Source organism: Dermacentor albipictus, unplaced genomic scaffold, assembly GCF_038994185.2.
Source record: "Dermacentor albipictus isolate Rhodes 1998 colony unplaced genomic scaffold, USDA_Dalb.pri_finalv2 scaffold_15, whole genome shotgun sequence".
In the NCBI taxonomy this organism is placed as follows: domain Eukaryota; kingdom Metazoa; phylum Arthropoda; class Arachnida; order Ixodida; family Ixodidae; genus Dermacentor; species Dermacentor albipictus.
Window position 1 is genome coordinate 6,825,033 of NW_027225569.1, and position 16,503 is coordinate 6,841,535.

Genomic DNA, 16,503 nt, shown 5'->3' on the forward strand with positions numbered 1-16,503 from the left:
TTTAATTGGACGTTCTAGGGTGCGTATGGCCACCAGTTGGACTTCTGTGGCTAGAATGCTGTGGTCACTGCCCAGATTCTCCATTAGGTTGTTCCAGAAGCATTGAGTCAACCCCTTGACCATTGCTCGGTCAGGACAGGTATCCCTGCTTACGCTGTTGCCCGTTCTGGTGGGTGTGTCAGGTTCTGTCAGCAGGGTGAATTGATGAAGGTTCGTGGTGTGGGCTACACGGCGGCCTTTTCGAGTTTCTGTTTGGTATCCCCAGGCTGGGTGGGACGCATTGAAATCTCCCAGAATAATCAATTTTTTGGCTTGTTTATTGGCGGCCGAAAAAAATTGCGCGAAGTCGCCTCATTGTGATTTGGGTGCACTGTAGATAATAAGTAAAAACAAGCTGGTTTCATATCGATTCCTCGATACAATTTCTACGAACACATGCGAAATATGGGAGCTGTGGAGCATGTGCTCGATCACTGTGGTTTGCTTGGACACAAGGGTGGCAGCTAGTGGTGGTTTGGTGGTGTCACGCTTGTCGGTGTATGCATTGTATCCAGTGAGTGTGGGAGCGCAATGTACTTCTTGCAGTGCAATAACGTCTGGTGGGTGAGGCTAGGAACTGTGTGAGGGAACCCCTCTTCCTTCGGTACCCTCTACAACTCCATCGCCACAACCGGAAGGAGGTGGTAGCGTGCCTCTTAGGTTTGCTGGCGATGACTGGTTGATGCCACCTCGCTGGTGAGGGCAGGTGTTGTACGAGCCGGACGGGTACAAGAGTGTGACCTTCTCGGTTCTTAAGTGGCGTTAGTGTTATGTGGAAGTGAGTGGTTTTGATGGCTGAAAGTTGAGCTAAAACTTTCACTGATGAATTGTTTCATGTCAGCCATGGCTCGTTGTATGACCTGTTGTAGCATGTGCTTGACATCAGCCATCATCTCTTCCTTCATTTTTTGCATCTCCGCTCTCGAAACAGTCGCCATTTCCTCTATGATTTCGCACACTTCTTACTTGGTGCAGGAATTGTGAGGGAGTTTCTCAGGTGCAAGTGTGGGTGTCTGGGTGAGTGAAAGCGTCCCTGTGGGAGACAGTTTGTTTTGTTTGTTTGTTTGCTGTGCGGATGGAGGTGAAGGAAGGGAGAAGGAAAGGGTGAAACTGCACTGACCGACTCACCGCTGTCAGCTTCCTGGTGTGATGGTCGGGCGTTTTCGTCCACGCACCCTGAGGTTCCTTCGGTAGCTGTTTCTGCTGCGTCAGGCTGCGGCTCCCAGATCGGCTTCGACTACGTGGTTACTTCTGGTCCTTGGACGGCCTGCAGAACCTGGATCTACTGCGACTTTGGGACTAGCTGTGTCGCCGGGATCGGTAGCGGGGATGACCACGTGTTGCATCCGTAGTGGTAGGTGCCTCGCGGTTAAATGTCGTTATATTGCTGGACTTCTTATCGTGCTGGAGTTGTTGCTCTGCCATTTTCTGCTGCTCTCCGAACACGTGGCTCTTGTTGAACGGCTTGCGTCGCTTTACTGGACATAAAGAGTCAGTGGCGGGGTGCTCACCACCACAATGAAAACATTTAAGCGTGCAATCATGTCCTTCGGAGGGGTTGGAAGCTCCGCACGTAGCACACCGTGGTGTATCCGGGGTTGGGCAAACATCCAGTCAATGTCTTCTTCTTTTTCCGGTGCAGTGGAAGAATCTGGTGACATCATGTTGTTTGCGATCTGTATATGTTATGAGTCGAAAGTTACTTATTTATTTATTTATTTACAGAGGACCTACATCGCCATAAAGGCATTACATAGGGGGGAACAAAATACAACCAGTAATACAGAGAAGCTTTCGGATAGATATACTGACAAACAGAATCACTGCAATAGCTGTTAAAGGCATACATGTAACGTGAGACAAGCATGTTCCAAGATATATAACACATACATTTGTTTTACAAGAGCGCCGTCACAGCATTGAATAGAATAGTTCGTTATTTGACACATTTACTATATCATTTGATAAACTGTTCCATTGTCTAATTGTGTTGGGGAAAAAAGAGTAGTAAAAAGTGTTTGTTCGGCAGTTATAGGCTGAGATCTTTTTGTTGTTATCATAGCGAGTCGATATATAATCTGGTTCCAGGAGATAGTTATAGCGATTAATACCTGTTTGATTATTATATATTCGGTGCAATAGTTTAAACCTTAACTTCTGCCTACGCATATGTAGTAGATCCCATCCTAAAGTGGCCTTCATTTCGGAAACGCTAGAGTAGGGGCTGTAATTATTGCAAACAAACCTTGCTGCTTGGTTCTGTAGTTTTTCCAGTCTATTAATGAGGTAATCTTGATAGGGATCCCATATTACACAAGCATAATCAAGTATTGTTCTAACATGTAAGAAGTATAAAGTTTCTTTAACTTCGCGTGTTGCCTGTTTAAAATTTCTGCGAATAAAATGTAACATCCTGCTAGCTTTTGCTATGACAGTGTCAATCTGTTTATGCCAAGTGAGTGATTCGGCAAAATAGACTCCTAAATACTTGTATTCCGACTGTATGTCGATAAGCGTGCCATTGATGTTATATCGGTGCTGAAATTTGGACAATTTTCTGGAAAAACATACGCTACTGCACTTTTATATATTTAAATTCATGTTCCATTTTTTACACCAGATCGCTACCTTATTTAAATCTGTTTGAAATGTATCTATGTCATCTTCAGTGGTAATTTCTCTGTAAATCACACAGTCATCAGCAAATAGTTTTATGGGTGATGTAATTAGTTCGACAATGTCATTTATGTAGATTAAAAATAGCAAGGGCCCCAGTACGCTTCCCTGAGGAACGCCCGAAGAAACAGTTATTGGTGAAGATGCAACGTTGTTTAGGACAACAGACTGGGTTCTTCCGTTTAGGTAGTTTCGTATCGAATTTTGAATGTTTTCGTTTATATTTAATGCAGCGAGCTTTACATCTAGGAGCTTATGGGACACAATATCAAAAGCTTTTTGAAAATCAATAAAAACGGCGTCTACCTGACTATTGTTATCAATCGTTTTAGATAAGAAGTGCTGGAATTCTATTAGTTGTGTGTTGCAGGAATAACCTTTTCGGAATCCGTGCTGAGAAGGTGTAAAAAAAGCGTTTGAGTCAAGGAATGCAGATATGTTACTATATAAAATGTGTTCGAATATTTTGCAACATATTGACGTTAGTGAAATCGGCCTATAGTTTTCTCTGAGTTTTCTATCACCCGATTTAAAAACGGGTGTCACGCTTGCCGTTTTCCAATCTTGGGGAATGAGGCCTGTTTCAAGGGAAAGCTTATAAATGATCCTTAAATACGGAGACATTATGTCATGACACTCTTTCAGGACTACTGGGGATATTCCATCAGGTCTAATTGCTTTTGTGTCATCTAAATGCCGTAATAAAGCGTCGACGCCACTGACATCAAATTCAATGTCTGGCCTCATATCGATTTGATTGGCGTTGTTCAAAAGCGAAGTCTCCCCAGCAGGTAATAGCGAAAACACAGATTGGAAGTACTTGTTGAAGCATTCCGCCCTCTGATAGTCCGACGTCACGGTTTTGCCGTCAACAGTTAAAGATGGTATCGATATGTCTTCTTTTCGATTTTGTTTTACATATTTCCAAAAAGATTTTGGGTTTTCTCTCAAGTCCTAGTTTAATTTAACAAAGAAGTTATCTTTGGCAGCTTTAATTGTTGCTTTCAATAGCTTATTTATTTCTTGCAAGCGTTCCTGATTTGCCAGACTGGTGTCGGCAGAAAATATTTTATACCTTTGTCTTGCTTTCCTTATAAGTTTACGTATTTCTACGTTAAACCAAGGTTTTTGTTTTTTTCGTTGCCGCAGGTACCTGCATGGAACATGACTTTCGACTAGTTCAAGTATTTTGTCCCGAAATGCTGACCACAAAGTTAACGGACAGCGTGCGTTTGACATATATTGGCAAGTAGGAAAGAAATTTTCAAGTTCGGTCCTGATAGCAGCATAGTGTCCTCTGTCGTAGCTGTACACTTTTCTTTGCGGAATTTGTGCCATCCGTACTCGCTGTATGTTAAGCTCTATGACAACTGCCCTGTGGTCACTAATACCTGGGCAAACAGTAACTTTTGAAATTATGTTCGGCTCATTGCAAAGTACTAAGTCTAGAATTGCATTTTCTCGCGTAGGTTCCAGTACGTACTACTGCAATCCATTTAATCCGGGCAGTTCTTCGAACTCTGTGTAAATACGGGACCTATTGCCAGCCACACATCCGACATTCCAGTTGAAGTCTGGCAAATTGAAATCCCCCCCCCCCCCTAGAAATACGCTATTAGGCAGGAGAGATAGCATCTCATACAGCTATCCGAATGAGTCGGTGCTGCCGGGTGGGCGGTAGAATGTCCCGTTTCCGTTGGGCAATTTCACATGGCATCATACAGACTCAGAATCGTTTTCAAATAAAATTTGTGTACTTGACAATGCATTTGATATCAAAAGGAATACTCCCCCGCCATGTCCATGCCTATCTTTCCGATAGACAGTGAAACCAGGCGGAAAGATTTCTACATCAGGTATATCCTTGTCTAACCATGATTCGGTGCCCATCACAATCTGAGGTTTAACAGTGGCTACTAAAGATATGAAGTTATCGACTTTGTTCTTTATGCTGCGACAATTTACAAGCAGGACAGAGAGCCCTTCAGGCTGCGAGCAACGTGCTGAGTTATCTTTCAGAGGAACGGAATTCGGAATGCGTCATTTGCTTCTGTGCAGTCGCGCATGCGCCTGAAGTGGAACTGGCATCCGCATATCGCTATCCCAGACAAACGTTTGCCCATTGATGATCAATTTATCGTAACTCAAGCGAACACGATTTTCTTTGTTCTCTCTTTTTTCTTTCGCATAATTCCAAAGCTGACGTCTTTTTTCTTGTACGGCTCGGCTGAAATCTTCAGAGATGCCGTACGAAGTTCCTTTTAGTCTGTAAGCGTTTTTAAAGACATTTTCTCTGGCCTTCCACCTTGAAAAGCATGCTACTATGGGCCGGTTTTTCCCTTCTCTGAAAGTGCCTACGCGATGAGCCCGTTCAACCGAAATATCATCAAGTTTCATCACATCTTTGCATATTCCAGTTATTAGTTTTTCAGACGCCTCCCGTGTCTCGTTATGCTCCCTGTCAGGCAATCCGAAAAAGACCAGATTCTGTCTACGGCTTCTATTTTCCAAGTCGTCTAGTTTAGCCATAAATTTATCTTCCATTTTTTCCACCCGAGCAATACGACTTTCTACATTGTTCGTCTTCTCAATTAAGCCCGTAATTTTGGATTCTAATTCACATTGTCTTGTTGTAATTTCCGTTAACTTCGCAAGCACAGTTTCCTGGCCTGTTTTCATTTCTAAGAGAATCCTTTCAATGTTTGTCATTTCGTCACCTTCAAGTGCATTCATGGGCCCTGGATTTAGTTCTACATCCCCCGATAGGAGCAGTAAGATTTGGGAAAGCGTCAGGCAGCCGTTCGAGAGAGAGAATAGTAGAGCATGAACGAAGCACAGGCTGGCATGTTCAAGACACTCAATCATTTGTCGCTTGCTAATGGGGCACGACACTCTTAAAAGCATAACGTTGCTAGAGCGATAACACTTAGTTCCATTTAGATAACTCACCTGGTACATGAAGAGGCGTGAGTTTGTGCCGAAAAGAGCGTCGTGCCCCAGTCACTCTAGGCTTGGCTGGTCTTTTATATGGCCCGCGCGCAGCGGAACCGGAAAGGTTCCCCGATGCGCAGATTCTACTTCGGTGCGTCGGAGATCGTACATGATTTCCAGCAAATAATCTTGCGGACCGTGTAAGACATGAGCAGGTGATTGCAGATCCGTTGTAGCAGCATCTGGCCAAGGTTTGGTGAAGCCATGCTCCACCGCGAAGTCGGCGTTCGCCACGACAGCGAAGAATCCGAGCAGCACCTGGTACATGAAGAAGCGTGAGTTTGTGCCGAAAAGAGCGTCGTGCCCGTTGTTTAACTGTTACCTTGTTTACCCCAACTAATGCTCCCGATATCCGTTATTCCACCCTACTTCTGTTTGCCTCGTCGTCTCCTAGAAAGAGATACAACATTCAAGTCACATTCACTTGTTTTTTTCCCCTATTTTTGTACAAGTAGAGCAATCCGCTATTTTCCTTCTCTGAATACTAAGAAGTAAAGAAATTGAGCCAAATATATGTGTTAACAGCGAAAGGAGTTCTGCCTGTAGTGATTGCCAGGCGGGATGATGGCACTTGGAAGAACACTGCGCCCCGTCCTTTTATTTATTTAGTATAATCAGCAGCTAAGTTACATAAAGTGCACTACCCATGAGCTGCCATCGATAGCGAATGACGACGTTCAAAATGGGGCTCTGTAACGCAGAACTAATGCAATCTGTTTTATTCTAATCTGCTGAGGTCAAATTTACGTCACTGCATGTGGTGGTGACTCGCACCGTTGTTTGAACAGGTCAATAAAGCCTTATTTTCGTTTAAATGAGGGCACTGTGTGTTCAAAGCACATGGCATTGCCTTAATTGACGGATTTTTCGGTTTTAAATCGCTGGCCAGAGGTGAAGAACACGCAGAAATTGAGAGGGTTTCGGCGACGCCGTGCTAACCCAGTGAAAGTAGATAACTCGATGAGGAGCGTCGTGTAAGCGTTGGCGATTGGCCCGATTCTAGTTGCTGAGCTTTCGGTGTCTGGCGTAAAATCCTGGAGACGTGCACTAAATAGTGAAAAGGTGGCTAGAACGGATCCTTCGCGAAGAAAAGTTGGCAGGGCGACGCCTTGTATGTGCCGAAAGGGCCCGAAAACGTTATACAGCCCCCCAAATATATTTATTATGCGCAAATAAACTATTCTCCCGGGCAGCTGAGAGTAGCCACTGTCACAGCGATCGACGGGCAGCCCTCTTATACTTATTTGGGAACGCGGCCGTCACCAGCAATTCCGGAAAAATTCTCTTATGTACGGCATGTTAATGCATCTTTATTGCGGACATGTCACTTGGACGTGGTGAGTATTCGCGGTTTTGTGACGTCGCATGACAGATATGGGGAGTGGGTGCAGTTCGAAACCTGATGGTAAAAAGGCGTAAAGTCAAAAATAATTATTTTTGTTTGTTTGGTCTAATCATGCATACTCAGCGTCAACGTCATATTAGATTGGAAGTTTTTGCTGATTTCCTGACATCACATGAAAGACAAGTGAATTGGAGGTGTCCCGAAAACAGTTTGACCAATTGTATAGGGCTGATTGCAGAAAAGGAATAGAAACGTTTGGAACGGCTTTACGTTATAGCACCCCTGAAGTAGAAAAGTGACACTGTATATTTGCTCTCCCATATCATCACTCTCAGTAACGCTTGCCATGGTGCAAGCAACTAAGAAAAAGCGGGTGCCATGTTAGAAACCCAAGTGGCCCCAGGATAGCGACCTGGGCACACGAATGTTAGTATTTCGCTGTCGATAATAATCATTGGAAATGTCGTTTTCTAATGCCACCAAAGCGAATTTAAAACAATTAAAAAACAAGAAAATGAATGAATGGATCAGTAATAAACAATAGGATCTTTAGATATTGCCTAGTAGGTTTATTGACTAAGTTTTCGTCCAGACCTGAAATTACCGAAGAGTTCTGCACATGTTTTGTTCCGCATAGACTGAATATGCTTATTCGGTTCTGCAAACTGACAAATGCGCTGTTATGGCATCTTGGCATCAAACAAAACTGGAAGCTATGAGGAAAATAATAGTGGAAAGCTTGCGTGAGAACAGAGCTTACGCCTAAGCAGCGGACATTTCCACATCACCACTCAAGTTTCCAGCTCTGCATACCTCAACCCTAAATGGAAGACACCGAAAACAATTTCTCGAAGAACTGTGAACGACGATGGCACTCGGACATAAATAGAAAATATAACCACTTGGCAGACAGTGCCTGCACGCATGCATAGAATAGCGGCTGTCCTTTGTGTGTTTTCCTCGCCTCCGCTGTCACATACTGATCTCGTAAATCACGGCTCGAACAGTTCAGTCACTTTATTAGACACCATTACCGGTGTGCTTGATTGTGATCGGTGTCAGTGCCCCGTGGGCAACCACGTGTTTACAGACGTGGGAGACTCATGTTATTTACCTGTCCCTTCGGCACCGTGAGATATCGAACGGGAAACAAGTCGCAGAAAACGTCGTAAAGAAACCATCACCATGAAAGATATTTAGTTCTCTGGTATCCTGAAGCAGAATTCACTCGGCGTACTTACGAACAAACTTTGGTTTATGAAAACCTTACCAACAAAAAGCCTATTCCCAAAGCTGAAACCGCTCATAATATCAGCAAGCCTGCGATGTCCGTCACTGCAAAGAAGATAACTGTAGTCCACAAAAGGCGTGTATGTAATGGTATCACAGGCGCGAACTTCTCTACTTGAGCCATATAAGCGTAGGTCGATTCACAAAACCAAAAACTAAAACAGGCGTCGCAGCTGCCCACGTAAGAAGTCCTTTCTACGATAATGTGGTAGCAGTCTTACGAACATAAGCATCTCCACCTGTGCCTTTCGAGCTGACGCGGGTGAGCATTGGAACGTCCTCTTGTGGCCAATCGGCCGGAGACCCCAAGTGAGAGCCGACGACGGCACCTGGTTTCATCTTTGTCACGCGCTGTTATTAGAACGGAGGCGCCCGTTTCTGCGTTTAGCGTGGCCGTCCGTGGGTGTCCCACGGCGTAACCAGCCGAACGAACACAGAGACGCATGAAAGCCCGAATATGGAGCGCAAGGGGTGGGGGGGATGGATTGGTTTTAAGTCTGCGATAGCGAAGAGAGCGCGAGGATGAAAACGGAGGAGGAAGGCGCAGCGGAGCCATTTGACGGAAAGCGGAAAGTACGGCGAAAGCGTGAGAATGAAAACGTAGTGCTGCGCAAGACGGGCTCTGCGGCGACGACGCTACGTGATGGCGCCAGTGTAGTGCACCGTCGTCTGTTCACCGATGGCATTCAACAAGCGCGTCCGTCGATACCATGTGTGGAAACCGAGCGCTGCATGAGCGGATGTCTGCCTGCGGCGGCTGCTGTGAATCGTGCCTACGGGTCACCCACGCGCTGCCCCTCGCGATCTCCAGATAGGCAAGGTAGTTGCGCCACACTTCATTTTGTTTGCACTGCACCGCAGAAGACCGTTTGTCCGCGCTGTTAAATGTATCGTTAAATGAAAGCACGTATAGAGCTGCGCTCAAGTTTGAATTAGGCAGTACCGTAATCGTCGGTGAATTTTTTTTTTGATCTCGGAGGACATTAAAGGGACCCTGAAACGATTTTGGCGATTTTCTACAAACGTACTGAGTCTTTAGAGTAAGTCCTTCTGATCATTAATTGACACATCTAAGTGCTCTGCGTAAAGCGTGTAATTTATTACAAGGTTTTACAAATGCACATCGCTGTCGATCGCAGCGCACTGCTCGGCGGAATTTTAGGCCGCCCCTACCCATATGATGCAAATAACCCATATGACGTCACGTGGGCGAGCTATCTGGTTGGCTGACCAGGGCGCGTGGTCCATAATTTTTCCAACCTTATGGTGAACAAATGATGCTCGTAATAGTTGGAATGTTAGTTACTTTGTTTTTGTAAAAAGAAAATAACTTAAAGAGAATACAGAAGAATAGTTTTTTAGTACACTTGAGCACTTCCGGCACACAGCAAGTGTCGTCTGCTTGTGTTACAACGTGCGCAGTCTTTGACGAGAGCTCCGCCGTCAGTGTCGATCAGTCTTTTCGTGAGCACGATGAATCACCCTTGTTGCGTTGTGGGCTGCAGACGTAGCGACTGGAAAGATGTGAAGTTGCGAAATCGTGTCTCTCTGCAAGGAGGCGTACGAGCGAACTGGCTGCTGCGCATCGGACTGCGGCTATCCGATAGGCGCCAGGATTTGCGCGTTTGTGGCCGTCACTTTACAGCGGAAGATTACTAACGCAATAGCGTTTCGCAAGCCCGGTATTAGGGCAAACACAAGCGCAAGGGGACAGGGTCTGGCCGCTTGACTGCGCCGGGATGAGCCATGAGATGAGCAGAAAGGTAAATGTGAATGGTCTGCACGGTGCAGCCACCTGGTGGCACAGAGCTCAACCATACACAGTAGCAGCAGCGAAGTGCATTCTTCTTTGCTGCTGGTGTGTATTTTTCGCAGGAGTGTAATCATCAACACGTTGCTCTTATAAATGTTTAAAATGTTTTACACTTGGTTAGAGCAATATTAGCGCTTCGTTTGACTGGTTAAGCGCTGCGCCAACAAGTGTCTGGACAGTGCAGACCGATCAGGCTGCTCACGCACGTCTACTCTGAAGTTCCTTCATCAGCTTGAGTTTTATGCCTCCAGTCATTTGCCGAAATGACCAGCTTGCCTGTGGTTACCGGAATACCGGCCACCTTCGGCGCTACGACAGAATGCTCGCAACGCACGCTGCTTCGATGGCTCTCGGTCGACGGCCAAGCGGCCAGCGGAGAGGTCTCGCGCGGGAGGAGGCGTGCTCCAACAACCGGAAGTGGACGATGTGACGTCGCATCGTGACGCAGGACCAGTGAAGGCGGAGCTTAGCGCCGCTCGCTCGGCGAGCGAGTTGAGGAGGAAAGGCATGGCTAGGGAGGAGGGTAACTTCTAATCGCTTGTAACTCCATTAATACGTAACGCTTCACTTAAATTGTGGTGCGAATGTTCCACTTAAGCTGTACCCTATGCGCCTACAAAATTTGTTCGAACCGTTTCAGGGCCCCTTTAAGCAGTTTCGTACACAGTTCTATTGGGCGTGCGCTACTGTCGAAGTCCGTAAAATTATTGCTCTGCTGCGAACTCCTGCCTAATCCCTGAAAGGCTGGGTTTTTCTACGCGTGGAATAGCCTGACTTTTTATACTCGTCATGACACTCTACTGATACCCCATTGAGCTATAGCATATAAGAGTGACCTGAGTGTCAATGACGCCGTCTCTGACAACCCTCCAGTTTGTCATCGATATGTTTTCAGCAATTGTGGGATGCTGTTCTGGGCTCATTCCAATAGCTGTTGCGGTTGACGATAGGGGACGCTGCCGGTGGTGTCAGTCGTAGCTATCGCCAGGACTGTGAAACAAAGGCAGCCACTTCCCTCCTGGATCTAACCCGTGCCCTGTGCGCTACTCACGATATTCAGCTAGGCTACGACAGCGCGACCCCAGCGTTTGCTAGCAGGTGCGGAAACATGCCCTACATTCGCGCCCTAGCGCGCGAGGAGCTACGCGCTAGATGTACGGCATGTAGCGTCGCGACGTAAACATCTTGCAATGCAGCTGCACATTATTGCACCACGTGACACGGCATGTAGCAGTTGTATAATAAGCGATACCAGGCAGATGCAGAAGTTTTGAGGAAGAGAAAGGCGATTGAGGTGTATACAGAAACGTTGAATGAAAAAACGTATATTGCATACCTACACTCTAAGAAAAAAAGGACTAAAAGGGGTAGGGAGGTTAGTCCTTTTGGGGACTAACTGATTTGCCACAACCATTAGTCCTTTTGGGGACGAACTGAATTGGGATGAACCGTTACTCCCCATGCGCTTACTCCTTCGGGGACTAACTGTTGCCCCTGCCCGATGGTCCTCAAGGGAGTAACGGTAATTCGTTCCGATGCTCCGCAAAGGTGGAATTAATTAAATTAGGCATTTATTCCATAATAAAATAAATTAATGAGCTGAAAAAAAAAACGTGCCAGAGAGCAGGAGTCGAACTCACGTCCTCTCGCTCACAAGTCAGGTACTCTAACCACTACACCACGCCGCTTGGTTGACAAGACGGGATATTTAGACAAGGTTAAGCATGGAAACACAAGTGCGGCAATATAAAAATGACTCCGTATTCTGTGCAAGCTATGCAGTGAGAGTCTAACGTTGAGTGTACTTGCAACCATAAGCGACTTCGAAAAGAAATCAGCCCGAGTATTATTAGGGTGATTTAAACTGAGGCACTACGCCATGTATACGTGTAGCGAGCTCAAACGGGGCACCGAAGACGACAGAGAAGGGCAATTTCTCTGTCACCTATGGTGTGCGGTTTGAGCTACACATCGCTTCAGTTCGCAACCTCCTTGGAACCGAAGGAACTTAGGTACTATTGACCAAGAAAATCTAGCCGTCTATCAATGACTTGCGCGTTTAATGTGTATCGCTCACTTATGGGGTGCGCACGAAGGGCATGCCTTTTCACGTTCCAGTTTTAAGTTTCACGTAATTTTCGAAGAGGCTAGGTGCTGCTTTGCATGTAGTTCAATACACAATGCACTAACTTCGAAATATTCACGATTTAAATACGATACCGTTTTCGCCACATCGCTCCACGACACGGACGAAAACAGCGAAGTGCCTGGGGAGTAACTGTTGCCGTTCGTCCTCCCATTGCTCTCTTTCCGAGCAGGGACTAAACACTTACTCTCCGAAATTTGCACACGGCACGCACATTCATGCAGTTAGTCCTTTGAGGGACGAAAGCGCCCTTTTTAGGACTAACGGCGCAGTTACTCCCGTTTTCCCGGAGATTTTTCTTAGAGTGTAATTAAATCAAGCAGGCTAAGGAACATTTTGTCACAGCCCCGTTTCAAAGGAAATGTAGGGACAGAAAAGAGACCGACACCTGTGGCCTGATCAAATACTTCTTTCTTTTTGTTCCTTTTTTTTCTCGCTGTTGTTGATATTCTCTTCCGCTTTCTCGCGGAAGACAACATCCTCACATGGACATGGTGTGGTCGTTTGTCTCTAAGGGGTACAACTATTAAAGCGGCGCGCGTGACTTGCTGGCCCTCGGGAAGGCGATCATGAAATATATCTCGATGCCGTCGCTGCATGGAAACGCCTCGACAACTCTGCCGTGTTTTCATTGCAGAGCTGGTACCTTGTGGTCATTGAGCATCACCATGTCGCCAAGGCGCAGTCCATATAAAGGCGACGGCTAGCAGTGATGAGCGAAGCGGAGAAGGCAATATTCTTTTTTCCATCGTTTCTATATTCGGCGCAGAAGCTCGTCTCTGCACATTACCCGCCTTCGCAAGTCTGGCGCGGTGGAGCTAGGCAAACGGCCGGTTGTTCTTGCTGGTATTTACACAACGCACTTGCCGGCTAAGAAGTGCGATGGCGTTAGTGCCTCTGCATCCTCGGTGTCCACACAGAGCTGCGTTAGAGGACGGAAGTTGACAGTCGCTTCCACCTGCGTCTTCTAAGGCAGCGCTTCAGCGCGTCCTTAACTTTGCGGACGACGCGCTCCCAGAAAGCACCCCAAGACGGAGCTCGTTCGGCGATAAATTTCAACCTGATGCGGTGAGCACATGCCTGGTCGTGAAGGGTCTCGCTGAGCAGCAGTTGCAGTTGTTTCGATCAGCTGCGGAATGTCATGGCTTTATCGGAATAAACTGTAGACCGAATGCCACGCCTGGGAGCAAAACGAGGATAGGCAAGGGTGAATGCAAGGGCGCTTTTACTTCCGAGGTTATTTCTATGCACACTGTTCATGCCACCGCTCAGCACGAAACGGCATCATAGAGCTTCGTACACTGTTGCGTAGAGCGGCAGTACAGTTGGCCGCAAAAGTGTGCTCCCCACGACGTCCAACGGTGACGTTTCTGCTATGCGATCTTTCGGTAGTGTTGCTACTAGGACCGACGCTGAAAGCAAACGTCCACGGTGAGACGGTAAGCATAACTGAAGTACGTTATTAATGTTCCGTCTCCCATTTAAGGTCCGAAATCTTGTCAGGAGGTCCGCAAACGCCAGCTGAAGTCCGGCATGTAGAAGACGCACATGTATTGCAGACACCAAGAGCCGTGTAAATACCTTGTCAGTTGTTAACATAATTAGGTGTTTAAGTTCACCTGGCCCATCGGGTTCCTGTAAGGGGCCTCCGCCTCTAAGCAGCCCATCGTGGTCAATGTCCGCCCTTAGGGTCAGCACGTTGGCGTGCGTTTGGTCAGACATTACGTGCGGCGACCTCGGCTGGGAAGGCGGTTTTCTGAACCAGTTGAGCGAGTACCCCTCCGTGTGATTCATTTACACTGACGTCGATGACCCAGACAAGAATGGCTGGTTTCGGGAAGCCCTGCAAATAAACCTCAGAATCCTCGAGGTTACTCTCAAATATCTGGAGAATTAGCTATAGGTTTCGAGGTCTTGCAGGAGTATCGGTGGACGTATGGCTTGCGGCGAAACTACGGCTGGGTACGCAGATGCAAGTTCGCTGTTGAGGTCATGCACCGTCAGTGCAGAGCAAGGTTTCTAAGGCCAGTTTCCTGCTGTTTCCGTGAACCACAGTGGTACAGTACACCACTTCGTTTCTCGTGTTAGAACTGATGGTACTCTGCGCGTCAAAAGCTCTGCCGAGTGTCTGTGCTCACGAAGTAACACCAAGTGTAACCTTGGGAGAGAGTCTGAATCTCACAAACATGGTTCCTTACAAAAGTCTCGAAGCAGGGAGCGTCGCCAGAGACCCAACGTAATGCTCTCTTTGATTTAGTCCAGGAGGAACTGGCACATGATGAGAGCTCGGGCATTCTCTGGATGTAATGCCATAATGTCGCCACCCAAGCACACGCAAGGAGCTCTAAAAGCGATAGGGAAATCGGCTTCAGCGGGGCCGGGCAAGACTTGCCAATAAGAGGACGGACGGTAAAACTGCCGTCGGCTAGTAATAGCTTTGCAAAGACTACGACTGGCTGGCGTCAGCGAACAAGTGCATTGTCGGAACTCCATGATCTTGCAATGCCAGTGAGAGGCAGCAGGCAATGCAAAGGGCAGAAGAGAGGTAGCTCCGACTCCCAGTTCTTCCACAAGTTCTCAAAGTGAGGTGGCAGAGCCTCGGCCAAATCGATGCACTGCCGCCGTAGCCGCAGGAACCGTAGTCAAGATGTCACCTGAAATGGAGCCCAATGGTTCGGATAGCCTGGCGAAGGCTTGTAAAACAGTTCGATTCATCGATGGTTGAGTTCAAATGTAAGAGAGTACGACTTGCATGGTGAGGATGATTTCATCTGATCAGCTGTCCCAAAACAGAAAAAGCACCATGGACTTAGGTCTCTGCTCGCTAACATTAACAAGTGAGAGGCCGTCGTTCAAAAACTGGGTGTAGAGTAGGCAGGAGTTCGAGCACCATTTTCTCATTTCATTCCTGTAATCGATAATAATAGCATTCGCTTCCTCATCAATCTCCAATGTCTCCTCTTCGGAAGACGCGGCTAAGGATAAGTTGTCCATGTAGAATGACCATTGTAGGCAGGCTGCAAGGTCCGAGTGCGTTGTTTTCCATGTTTCGAGGTGGTGCTACAGGGTTGCTGACCGCAAGAGCAGGCTAGATTACGCTTTGGAAGGGATCCGGGTCATGCACCACTCGAAGATTGTCGGGACGGGTGCTCACACACCGGTAGCTGGTCTATCCACAGGAAATGAAGAGCGTCTCCGTCTTCTGATCGGTTGTGTATCTGAATAACGCCTTCCGGATGTCAGCAGTAAGGACAGGGTTGCTGCATCTAAACTACAGGAACAGGTGCAAGAGTTCGGGACCAAGCTTGATGCCTTTATTGAGCATCTAGGTTAATGGCGCTCCGCCGTGTTCATGCGATGAGGCGCCGTACATGACGCGGACCTCTGCAGTCATGGTTTCGCGTCTGATTACTGCATGAGGTGGTAGAGAGTCTGTACGTGAGGTTCAGATGAGCCTACTCTATCTGCATGGACTTCCTTAAAGTACTGGCTGATGGCGGCATGGTATTTCTGCAGAACTGTTCTCTGATGTACGAATCACTGAAGCAAACGCTGTAAAGGCCGTTCCTCTGTCGGTTATGAGGAGTTCAGTATGGGGTGCCATGTCCAAGCAGGATGTTTTCGACGAAGAATTTTGACACTTCGATTACGCTACCTTTCGGTAGATTTTCCGTTTCAAAGAAACGGGATAGGTTTTCCGCCGCCACGACAATCCACTTATTTCTGGGTGTTGACGCCGGAAAGGGCCTCAAAAACTCCATCCAGATCTGCTGAAATGGTCGGCATGGAGGCTCGATCGGCTGTAGTACTGCCGCTGGCCTAGTCGGTGGGGTCTTGCTTCGCTTACAGTCTCGGCATGTCTTGACGTAACGGGCAACGTCGGCGTTCAGGCGCGGCAAGTATTACTTTTCCTGTATCCTCGAAAGCGTCCGGGAGAATTCGAGGTGTCCAGTGGTCGGATCGTCATGTAGGACGTGCAGTACTTCTGGACGCAGCGCTGAGGTAACAACAAGAAGGTAGTTGGTGCGGACTGGTGAGAAGTTCTTTACAAGTAGGTTGTTTCCAAGCGAGAACAAAGACAATCCTCGCTTAAATACCATAGGGAAAATGTCGGTGTGCCATTCCAAATTCTAGACGAGGCTTTATGGCTCCAGATCTGATCATTGCTGTTCAGCGAAGTATTCCGCGCTTATTATCACTAGG

At 47.1% G+C, this 16,503-nt stretch overlaps 1 pseudogene; it reads right to left on the reverse strand.

Moving 5' to 3' along the window:
- Positions 1-1,338: 1,338 nt before the first annotated feature.
- LOC135918523 (uncharacterized) lies at positions 1,339-5,978 on the reverse strand (annotated as a pseudogene).
- Between the last annotated feature and the right edge of the window lie 10,525 nt (positions 5,979-16,503).